The sequence below is a fragment of the Lactuca virosa genome, chromosome 2 (genome assembly GCF_052849685.1).
Source record: "Lactuca virosa cultivar CGN04683 chromosome 2, Lactuca_virosa_CGN04683_v6, whole genome shotgun sequence".
Classification (NCBI taxonomy): domain Eukaryota; kingdom Viridiplantae; phylum Streptophyta; class Magnoliopsida; order Asterales; family Asteraceae; genus Lactuca; species Lactuca virosa.
Window position 1 is genome coordinate 117,932,503 of NC_136427.1, and position 12,945 is coordinate 117,945,447.

The 12,945-nt window shown below is 40.5% G+C and overlaps 1 long non-coding RNA gene across 1 annotated transcript; it reads left to right on the forward strand.

Moving 5' to 3' along the window:
• The first annotated feature begins 2,198 nt into the window (after positions 1-2,198).
• On the forward strand, positions 2,199-12,327 carry LOC145159395 (uncharacterized). The gene is made up of 3 exons (XR_013737678.1): positions 2,199-3,329; positions 5,415-6,524; positions 12,177-12,327. It is a non-coding gene; the product is annotated as an uncharacterized LOC145159395 (long non-coding RNA).
• Positions 12,328-12,945: the final 618 nt, after the last annotated feature.

Below are 12,945 nucleotides of genomic sequence, written 5' to 3' on the forward strand. Positions count from 1 at the left end.
AGGTACTTCCATCTTAAAAAGGAAGGGCCCGGCGTGATCGCACTAGATCCACCTACGATTTTCCGCATCACGTGATTTTGGGATTTTGTACTCTGATAATATGTTACTACGATATACTCCCGACTGTTTTGATATGATTATCGTATGATTGAAATGAATTTAAAATGAACATTTTATCTGAATTTTTGGGATGTTACAAGTTGGTATCAGAGCCTTGGTTTGAGGGATGCGGGCATACTCTCGGGTGTGCCTGAACTCAAATCGAGGATCTGGTAGATTTTCCATAAAAAGAAACATTTTAACTAAGGAATTTAAATAAAAGAAAGGGGAGTGACGCGTGCAATCGGCCGAGCTCAAATAAGTCTTCCCAAAATACCCATACATGTTATATGTTTTACAGTATGATATGTGAATTGCATGCTAGATTAGGACTAAGGATCTGCTCAGGATTGCATGATAGTATACTAGGAGAGATGCCTTTATGTGGCTATTGTATGAGCTTATAGATCTGCATGCTAGTATGAGATCAATGATCTGATAGGATGGCCTGTATAGGTTATGTTCTGACTTGAATTGTTTGATGCTCGAATGTTGCGTGCTTTGTGCTTTTAGGAAATTTTATTAGTACCAACTAACTAGTGGATGAATGCGTTTGGTTACATATTATTGAGATTGGATAATTTTAGAAGGATAGGTTTAACTTTATTGCACAACTCTTGTCTGATTCCAACCGTTATAGTGTAGGAGCGTTCATTCAAAGAATTATCTAGTATCGATAGTATGTAATTGTATTAATGTGGTAGTTAGATGGTATTAGTGGGAGTTCCTCCTGCAACTGATAGCAGAGAGTGGTGAGGAAAGGAACCCCAGGAAGTCCATGGAATATATATTGGAGCGTAGGACGCCTTATAGTATGAGGAGAGTATTAGATGGGGATGAGTGACTTGGAGGAGTCGAGGTAGTCCTCGAGGAGGGTATAAATAGGTGTGGAAGGTAGTATTGGGCCCGTACTACTGAAAGCAAATGATTTATACCCAAGACCAGGAAGACCACGATGAATCTAGGAAGCTCGAACGTGTGAACCTCTTCATGTGTTTACTGATTATTTATATGGTTATGTTTCAGCATGGTGATGACACGTAATGGAACAGGGGGTTCAGGATCTAGATCTGGTTCAAGCACGAGCACCAAACCAATTGATGAGGGATTACACGAGTTCATTGTGTCATAGGTTACTAGAGACATCCTTGATGCGACCTCGGTGATGTTTGGGTCGATCAAGGAGGGTATCATTGAGCTGATGGAAGATCGCCTTTAGATCTTCAGGGCCGATCTGGCCGCTATCCAATCTGGGGCTCACACTCTCTCCTTCATGGATTTTTGGGGATGCGGGGCACCCGAATTCTTTGGGTTGAAGGTGTAACAATTTGTAAAAATTGGTCAGAGTTCGGCGGTCAAACCACCGCAAACCGTTATGTATTAAGGACCAATTGTGTGTAATTTTATGTTTATAATGTATATTAAAGATATTATATTCATAATTGCTTTTAGAACATCTCAAAATGTTCAATACATTTATCGTTGAAGATCGAATCGAAAATCACCAAAAATTAAATTTATTTGTGGCGTTTAACATAAAATTTTACATTAAGTATAATTGAGAGCTATGGATAATAAATTTGAATAGATTACGTTCTCCTAATTCCGTGAATATAAAGAACGTCCAAAACAGAGATCGTATGAAGAAGTTACGCCTTTTAAAAGTATAAAAATCAGTATTTATTTGATTTTACTAAAACGAACCGTACACTGGTTCGTTTGGAATAGCTACGAATCTCGTAAACTGTTTTTGAGCATGTTTTTGAGTTCAAATTATGCTATATTATTTTATTATATTTTTATCATATTTTTAGTCTTGACCAAAAACAGTTTCGTAAAAATCTGTCGAATCCGAACCAATTAATCGCAAAACTTTAAACGTTAATTCATGGAGTTTGGTATATCGAAATTGAATTCCGTCCGCGGTTCTGGAATCACAATGACCGGAACTTAGAGCATGCAATTTCAGAAAAATTTCATAAGTCGTTATGATGACACGAGAATCGAGAGAACGGGATTTATAGCACAAAATACTTTATAAATATTTATTTCTTAAAATATCTATTAAAAGTCAAAAAAGACTTTAGTTTGGAGGGTGAATCATGCTTAGAAAGGAAGCTACCGGTTTCTCTCCCAAAAACTATCACTCCCTCACTGTTTTCTTTTTCTCTCCCGTCTATGAAATCAACGAAGAATAAGCCTATGGCCGGTGACTTTTTACCGGCGATTGTAGCCCCTCTTTGCTTCCTACAGATCGTGTAGCACCACCACTCCACCATCGACTGTAGCTATTGTTGCTCCGTTGGTTTGCTGCTGACCGACGACAAGAAAGGAACCCATAAGGGTCGCCGGAAAAGGCAACTACCCTCCCCTTGTGAAATCAAGCAATCACCGAACACCACTCCACCGCAAACTGTTGCTGCTGCTTTCCTTCTGTGGATTGTTTGTCGACAACCATCCTCAGCAGTTCCAACCTCCACTCCCTTGTTTCTTCAAAAAATAACATCACCCAATCACCCCCTGTTCTTTCATTGCCGATGAAGAAGAAGGAAACCATGATGGGCTCGTCGGAAACGCCGACTGAAACCCCTCCGGTCGATGAAGCACCACCCAAACACCTTCTCTCGTTTACTGCCTTTGTTTCCCTTTTCTTCTCCGATCAGAAACGAAGGTGAAGACCCCCCTCCTCCATCGCTTGTGTTGTAGGACCAAAACAGCCCTCGATCGGTGGCTGACGACGACGGGCCAAGAGAGCAAAAGGGTCGACGGAGACCGGTGGCTACCCTCCTCGCCGAGTATGGTCTTCCACTGCTCGATTCGTCTGCTCCTTTCCCGTTCCTTTGCTCCGATCAGACGAAGATATGAAGAAGACGCGATCCCCTTTTCATCTGATGAATGTGGCAAAACCAACCCCCACCTTTTGCATTTTAAATCAAAATTACCCTTGTTGAGATAATAAATCAAATCAGGTCCCTTCCCAGCCCCTTAATTTTATCAATGGGTCAAAAGCAGTCCCTCTTTTGGGTTATTTAATCAAAAGCAGCCCTACGCATATTTTACAAGATTTAAAATCAACCTTTTGACTTAAATCATTACAAAAACGATCCCTTTAGTTTTAAATATTACAAAACAAACCGCTAAAGTGTTTCAAAGTTCAAGAATGTTTATTTTGTGGTTATTCACGAAAAGCTTCACCAAAACCGAGCCTAGATCGAGATCACGCATCGAATGTGAGTTTTTACGACCCATCTTTTACAGTTTTAATATTTGGGGAAGAATACATAAGTGTATATTAAAGTTTTGATAATTTTCAAGTTTTATACACAAAATAGCATCATACTTTATTATTGGTCAAAAGTTTATGAAATAGCAATCTAAAATGTGTAAATCATCAATAAGTTATAGTAGAATGCTATAAATAACATAATTACACATTGTTGTGATATATTAATTAATATTAATAAAAATCACAAGATTTTAAGTAGATTGCTATAAAGATATAAGTTATTTGATGAATCATAAATTGTAATATTTGTCGTATATACGCACGAATATGTTGAGAAAGCATGAAAAGACATTATACTTATGACCCAATATGTTATTCAACATAATTATGTACAAAAGAAACGTACCTTACCTTAAGCGGTTGATAATCGAAATTTGATGAATCACATAATAATTAATTGAAAATATACCAAAAATGAATTATTATTATTATTATACTCCCGATCATCACGTAGAAATGATTTTTAAATAAACGATATATTTTATTATTATAATTATTATAAAAATGTAAATCATTTTTATTGTAATATGAAATTCGTCATATATGATAACATAATTGATTCTCAGATTCTTAGAATCGTTGCCAAATAAATTATATATCGTATCAATTATGCAACTTATTGAATGTTATGAGAATTGTTGGTTTCACATTGGTTGAAACCTGGACAATATTATCAAAACAGCCGTTATGTTCTCCAAATTTCGTCACAACAGATAATAAATATTAGATATGTGTTAACTCTTATGAATCTCAAATACCATAAGACTTCAATCAATAATTATTCTTAAACATCAAAGAATTATAGGTGTTCGATATACTTATAATGGAGAGTTTAGGATTAGGATGCCTAGACTCATTGTTAGGATCCAACACTTCCGGGTCTCTCTGTAGAAGCTACGTTCATTTCTAAACCCATATGAGTTAGGATCATTTCCTAGGCTATATGGGATACCTTGTAACAACACTAAGACCGTACATCTTAGTAGGAATTCCTCCGTGTCATAACCGTTAATCAATATGGAACGAGGAACGCCAGATATAAGTTCAGTATTATAGACTTATATGGGTTTACATCCCGCCATCGGTTGCTAGCTACAACCATCGTCTGACGAGTCGAAACGAGTGTTGGCGTTCCTAAACTGTAAAGTCCACGACAGTAAATAAACGTGGGTATGGACTTTCTACACTAAAATTTCCAAGTGCTGGTGTAGATGTGTTCGTCACAGTTCGGTTATAAGCTCATTTTAGACCCCGGATGTATTTATGTTACCATATAGGATTGAAATAGGATATATACAGAGATTTTGTCCACTTATACTAGTTGAAAGAGACTGTATGTAGTGGGATAGCTTGTGACTCAAAAAGATAAGTGTCAATACCAGAAATTAAGTAAGTCATATAACACTTAATTAATATCATGACATGACTGTACATGATTTATTAACTTACATTAAATCAGTTATTTAAATAAACCTTTTGTTTTTATACGAAACACAATGTTTATGTGGGAGGAGTTTTCCCCACTGTTTAAGCGTCGGCTCATAAATTAAGTAAGATAATACTTAATAACTACGACGACACAACCTTACAAGTTTTATAAACTCAAAATCTATGAGTTTTACATATAAACTATGTCATTCTTGTATGAAACTTCAAGAGTAAAGTTGGTTATCTTATGTTTTCGAAAGGGTAACATGCCTTATTTTTATATAATTTGGTATTCAAAATCTTTATATAAAATGTATTTTAGTCATGAGAACCGTAAAAATTTGATATAAGTTTGGTTTACTTATATATTCACCAAATTTTGTACTTTTGGATTTGAACAAACGATATTTCTAATTAAGTCCAAATACAATTTTACAAATCATTTATTTTTATACTTTTGATAGAAAAGTACGTATTTATAAAAGTTGGCTCACCAGATAAATTTTATAAAACACTTTTGGTTATAAAAATACTTCATGTCAAAAACTATAAAACTCACCAACAATCTTTTGTTGACGTATCTTAATGCATGTATTCTCAGGTTATTTAGCAGGTCGGAAGTGTTCACTCGGAAGACTCTCCGTTATTTTTATTATACCTTTGTAAGCGTCAGATTGTTAGGCATGTGTCTCGATTTAGTGATAGTCTTTGTCAATGTAATTTCTAATTCGGTAGTAATAGAAGATTATATTTGTACTGTTCAACGTATGTTAAATAACTATGATCACTAATTTACGTCGCACACCTCAGCGTTTTGCTGGCGGCCGGGGGTGTGACAGAAGGACCCTATTGCCACCAGGCGTTGGCTAGCAGATATTGAGTGTTCCCAGATGACGAGCTTATGTCCCAAGGGGTCGAATGTGAGGTTCGTTGCAGGATGTCCGAGGGAGCGAGCTCGGGACTGGTGGGAGGAAGTTGGTTATACTTTCGGAGCCCCAACCATTGAGGCCTTGACCTGGTCGAATTTTTAGACCTGGTTCCGACCGGATTTTGCACCAGCTGTTGAGGTGCAATAGCTAGCTAGGGAGTTTCTGGATATGAGACAGACGACTGAGACCGTAACAGAGATGACCGCCAAATTCTGAGAAAGAGCTTTATTGGTACCCTAGTATGCGACAGATGAGAAGATGAGGAAGGCCCGATACCATGACATGCTGAGACCTAATATCAGGGAGTTTGTTACTTTTTTTGCCTACCCGACCCTGGACGACATGATATATAAGGCCCAGGAACAGGAGATTGATTTGGAGTTAATAGAGAAGAGAAAGGCATAACATGGGTAGACAACTGGGGTTTCGGCGAAGAAACCCAAGGGCTTCGATTCTAGGTCGAAAGGCCAGCAGGGCGGGTGGTTCGGGCTGCTACAAGTGCGGCAAGACGGGTCATTTCAGCAGGTATTGCACTGCTACTACTACCACCACCACCACCACCACCCAGACATCATATCTGATTTGCTTCCATAGCAATCAAAGGGGCCAGAAGAAGGTCAAATGCCCGAGTTTAGCATCAAGAGGACCAATAGCAGCACCTGCTCCAGCGACTATGCGGATCACTGATGGCCGCCAGGGCAAGGCGGAGGCGCCATTTGTTCGGAGCAGGGCATTTCAACTGACAGTTGAGGAGGCTCGTGCAACACCCGATATGGTCACTGGTATGTATCTTCTCCTTACCTTCCTATTTATGTTATTTTTTATGCTTATATGTTTGTATTGCTGTTTAGGTTCGTTCCTTGCGAACGCTATTCCTGTATTGGTCTTATTCGATTCGGGGGCTACCCGATCTTTTGTATCTCTTGCGCTTAGCAAGAGGTTTGCCGAGACTCCGAGAGAGTTGGATTATCCACTAGAGGTTGAGATTGTTGATGACCATTTGGTGCGAGTGTCGAGGGTTCATCGGGGGTGCACTTTGAAGTTATTCAGTGAGCAGTATCCGATTGATTTGGTCACGATTCCCCACCACGAGAGCAAGGTGCTTGTGGGGATGGATTGGTTGAGCCACAATGGGGAGATGATTGATTGTGGGCTTCAGTTGGTACGTGTTCGGGCCCCAAGTAGGGGAGATTTGGTGATCCACAGTAAGGGTGCTCATCGTAGGCCGACTCTATGTTCGACAGCCAGGGCCAGACGTTATCTTCAGCAAGGATGTTCTGGGTTTGTGGCCTATGTGATGGATGCCCGGGGGACGGGTGAGGTGACCATGGATGATGTACCAATCGTTCGGGAATACCCGGATGTGTTCCCCGAGGATTTACCGGGAGTGCCTACGGAGAGGCATGTGGAGTTTCATATTGACTTGGTTCTAGGTGCGGCTCTGATAGCTAAAGCACCTTATCAGCTAGCACCCCCAAAAATGTAGGAGTTGTCTATGTAGCTGTAAGAGCTGCTAGACAAGGGATTTATTTGACCGAGTAGTTCACCATGGGGAGCGTCGATCTTATTTTTGAAGAAAAAGGATGGGATGCATCAGATGTGTATTGACTACTGGGAGCTAAATAAGCTTACGGTGAAGAACCGTTACCCACTTTCGAGGATCAACGATTTATTCGATCAGCTTTAGGGTGCATCTTGGTTCTCCAAGATTGATCTGCGTTCGGATTATCATCAGATAAGGGTCAGGGAGGAGGGCATGCAAAAGACAGCCTTCCGAACTCATTATGGTCATTACGAGTTCGTGGTGATGCCTTTCGATCTCATCACTGCTCCAGCCGCATTCATGGATCTCATGAATCGTGTATGCATACCCATGTTGGATCGGTCTGGGATTGTGTTTATTGATGACAATCTAGTTTATTCCAAGACCCGGGAGCAGCATGAGGAGCACGTGAGGGAGGTATTAGAGACTCCGAGGAGGGAGAGATTGTACGCAAAGTTCTCCAAGTGTGAGTTCTGGTTGCACGAGGTGCAGTTTCTGGGGCACCTTCGCTACCAGAACGGTATTCTGGTCAACCCAAGCAAGATTGAGGTGGTGATGAGGTGGGTGGTTCGGAGGTCTGCATCTGAGATTCAGAGTTTCCTTGGATTGGTAGGTTATTATCAGAGATTCATTCAGGATTTCTCCAAGATAGCGCTTCCCTTGAGCAGGATAACAAAGAAGACTGTCACATTTTGTTGGGGACCTGAGCAGCAGAAAACTATTAAGACCTTGAGACAGAAATTGTGTGAGGCACTGACTCTGACCCTGCCAAAGGGTGTGGAGGATTTTATGGTATATTGTGATGCTTCGATCATAGGTTTAGGTGCAGTGTTGATGCAGCGGAGTCATGTGATTGCGTACGCGTCGAGGCAGATGAAGCCTCATGAGGCGAATTACCCTATACACGATTTGGAGTTGGGGGGAGCGGTGTTTTCCCTCAAGATTTGGCGACATTACCTCTGTGAGGTCCGCTGTACTATCTACACAAATCACAAGAGCATGAGGTATTTGATGGATCAGCCAAATCTGAACATGAGGCAGCGCGGATGGTTGGATGTGGTGAATGATTAAAATTGTGAGATCCTTTATCACCCGGGGAAGGCCAACGTGGTGGCGGATGCTCTTAGCCGCAAGGCGGTCGCGGCTCCGATCAGGGATTTATGTATGAGGATGACAGTGATTACCCAACAATTAGAGCAGACTGGAGAGTCTCATATTGAGGCTATGAAGGAAGATGACCGAAAGAGTGAGCGCATTGTGGGTCAGGTGGCTTCCTTCAATTATGATAGCCGGGGGTTATTGACCCTTCATCAGAGGGTGTGGGTTCCGTACTGGGGTCGTGCGCGACATATTTTTATGGAAGAAGCGCACAAGTCGAGATTCTATATTCATCCCAGAGCAATAAAAATGTATAGAGATCTCCGGCCTGATTATTGGTGGCCATGTATAAAGCAGGACGTGACATGGTATGTGGAGAGGTGCTTGACTTGCAGTAAAGTCAAGGCCGAGCATCAACGACCCCACGACAAAATGAAGCCATTGGATATTCCCGTTTGGAAATAGGAAGAGATTACGATGGATTTTATCACCAAATTGTCTTGGACGACACGCAAAGTGGATTCGATATGGGTCATCGTGGATCAGTTGACAAAGAGTGAACATTTTATCCCGATCCAGGAGAGTATCTCTGCGGAGAAGTTGGCAGACATCTACATTTGGAGGTTGTGGCACATCATGGGGTGCCGATTTCTGTGGTCTCCGATAGGGACGTTCGGTTCACTTCCAAGTTCTGGAAGAGATTTTATGAAGAGTTTGGTACTCGTCTGCACTTCAGCACAACTTTTCACCTGCAGACTGATGTGATGGGTTTTAAGCATAAGAACAATCCTATGTGCTCATACAAACCCTAATGCTTGGATCTAGGTTTCTCTATTGTACATGCAATGAATCCAAGACTTACAAACCCTAGATCTATCAAATAAGAACTGAAATAAGGGTTTAGTAATTACCTTTGATTGTTATATAGCAATAACAATCAATCCTTGCTTTGATTAGCTTCAGAAAGCTTAGTGCCTCAAGTGTTGCACCTCTAATGGAGTCACAAACACCACTAAGCAACTTGGATGAAGAGGGAGGAGAGAGGAGGCACCAAAAATGGCTGGAAACCCTAGAGGAACTCTTAGCCACGTTTTTGGGGCATAGGGGTCCTATATATACATGTAGGCTATTAGGGTTTGCAACTAGGAAACCCTAATCTGACTGCTTAGGCCCTAAGCAGCCCATGGACTCCTTTAACATATCCCTTGGACGATTTCTAATGGGCTTCCCATAGAATTCGTCCAACCTATATATTATTAGGTGATCCATAGCCCAATCGTAATTATCTTATAATTACAAATCCAGTCCCCTAAATTCAATTAATCTCTTTTAGCCACAAAATTAATTCTTAATTAATTCTTGACTAATATTAATTAAACTATATGATTTCTCCTTTAATATATTATTCTTGTAATATATTAATAAATCATATTTAAACCTTTCTCTCCTTAATTCATCCTACATATTGCTATGGTGATGGCAACCCAAAAAGGACCATGCTCATAATCGGGTCAAGTACATACGAAAATAGTTATGGACTTAGACACTAATCCAACATGATGGTCAAAGTGAGCGGACTATCCATACCTTGGAGGATATGCTTCGGGCTTGTGTATTGGATTTCGGTAGGAGTTAGGATACGTATGTCCCTTTGGCGGAGTTTTCATATAACAACAATTATCATGCTAGCATTGATCGACCTCCTTTTGAGATGCTCTACGAGAGGAAGTGTAGGACCCCAATATGTTTAGATGAGGCCGGTTAGCAAGTCATGGGGAGTACCGAGGTGGTACTCAAGATGACCGAGATGATGCAACAGGTCCGTGGTAGACTTTAGACAACGCAGAGTCGGCATAAAAGATACGTAGACAGACGCCGGTCAGATTTGGAGTTCCAGTTCGGGGATATGGTACTCCTAAAGTTGTCACCTTGGAAATGCGTGTCATCCAGTTCAGGAAGCGGGGTAAGCTAGGCCCTAGGTATATTGGTCCTTTCAGGAATGAAGCCCGGGTGGGTAGGGTGACATATCATTTGGATCTCCCGGAGGAACTCAGCCAGATTCGCAGTACTTTTCACATCTCTCAGCTGTGGAAGTGTTTGGTTGATGATTCCACAGTGGTTCCATTGGAGGATATTCAGGTACATGACCGCCTGAACTACATTGAGAGACTGATGGTGGTCCTCGACAGGAAGACCAAGACTCTGCATAATAAGGTTGTGAACATGGTGAAGGTGCAATGGCAGCAACGAAAGGGCTTTGAGTGGACGTGGGAACCGGAGGATGAGATAAAGAAGCACTCCCAGGCTTGTTTGCACCAGCGGATTTTGAGGACGAAGTTTGATTCAAGCGGAGGAGATTTTTAACGCCAGTTTCCAGGTATTTGCATTGTTGGCCTTGCTTTGTATTAACTTTTCATTTTGGTCCAAAACGCCAGGCATTAGGAATGGAATGCCAGGGGTCGGAACGCCAATCGTAAGTTTGTGGACACCAGACGTTTGCACGCCGAGGACAAACCCTAATTAATAGGGTTTGCACCCTATTTAAAGGACGTTATAGCCGCAAAACGTTTCTTATCTCCAGCCTTCGTCCCTTATAGCCCTCATTTCGAAACCCTAAGTGTGTGCGAGTGTTTTGAAGCCTTGGAGTAACATTTTGGTATCATTTTAGTGTTCTTGGTGGAGAAGGAAGATCTTTGGAGTGTTGGTGTTGCTCTCTAGCCTTTGGATCTGGACTCTTGGCATCTTGGAGCACCTTTTGGAGGTATAAAGTTCAGATCTTGATGACTTCTTTATTAGATCTCACTTAAGTGTAGTTTTATGTTCTTTTTGGTCCAAAGAACTTGACTTTTGTGAGTTTGGAATGCTCCAGAGGTTTGGGCTGTCCTATCAAGCATTTTGGAGGGTTTAGAATCATAAAAATGCAAGCTTGGACCTTGATACTCTTCTATGCAAGAGTTTTGGAACTTTAGAGTGATTTAAGTTAGATTGTGGTGTTGGGCTCTTTGTAGCCATCCAAAGTCATAAAGGTTGCAACTTTATGACTTTAAACATTCTTTTAGCATTGGATCTGAAGTTTGAATGTTAGGTCTTAAGCCATTAAGACCTTGGTTAAGGATTAGGGGTTATGTGGCCACACCATGTGTTTTAGTTAGAACGTTGGGCCTTCGGACGCCAAGCATCATTGAGTGGACGCCAGACGTTCTCTCAGAAGCTTATTGGATCTATTTTGGGCCTTGGTCCATTTAGGGTTTTGGGCTTGGACTAGTTGGGTCTTGTAGGGAAAGGGGAAAAATGGTCTTTTGCCCTTAATATGATGAAGGATGAGTGGACCATTAGTATGGGACAAAACCTTTGTTATTGATTGGAGTCATTTCTGGATTATGTTTAGTGTGACGAGTAGTGTCCACAACAGATCGAGTGTTGATTCAGCTATCTTCTGTTAGTGGTGAGTTGCTTTCAATGTAGCCATGGGTCGAAGGCACTAATGCTGACCTACTAGATTATGTTTGTAGCATGATGATTGTCTTCGTGACAATTACCTGTTCTGCTTGTATCTGCTTGATGTCTTTGTGACTTTTATTGTTATGGCTATATGTGTTCGTGGTAGGGGTGAAATAGACACGATACTGGTTGAAAGATACCGAAGGGGGGTGAAATAGACCCAGTACCGGTTGAAAGATGCTGAATGGGGTGAAATAGACCCAATATGTTTTCACTGTTTGTATATATGGTATGTGGTATTTTGGGGGAACTCGCTAAGCTTTGTGCTTACGGTTTTCAATTTCTGTTTCAGGTACTTCTAGCTCGAAAGGGAAGGGCCCGACCTGATCGCACTGCATCCACCTATGATTTTCCGCATCATGTGATTTTGGGATTTTGTACTTTGATAATATGTTACTACGATATTCTCCCGACTGTTTTGATATGATTATCGTATGATTGAAATGAATTTAAAAATGAAAATTTTATCTGAGTTTTTAGGATGTTTCATGTTTTGTTGATGATTATGGGATGTAATCATCCTAAGGGAGAGATAATTGTAACGCCAACAAATTCGAGCTAGTCAATTAAGAAATAATAAACGTTAAAAATGACTTTTTGATAAATGATTATTCAGGATAAATAATCTTAACCAAAGTTATAGTATATGGGACAAGGATTCCGTATATATAAAAAACTCTGAAATCCGACTTTGTATGAAGAAGATATGCTTCTTCGAAGTTTCGCGATTAAACCGACACGGCTATGTGTATCGTGGAAAGTGAATTTTAGATAGATTTCTTATTAGCCTAAGTAATCTAAACGAAAGTCGTAGTAAGCATAAAATCAAGAGCATGCATTTAGAGAACGTCCAAATTTGACTTCGTGAGAGGAAGTTATGATTTTTTAGAAGTTTCAGCGCAGCAGTATGCGACACATAAACCAAAATTAAAATCGATCGATTGTTAGGAAAAACAATCTAAATTAGAATCGAAGATCTCATTAATAGGAGTTCGACGATATAAAGACAATTGAGAATGGACGTTGGATGAGAGAGTTATGATTTTTTTAATGAAATTTAA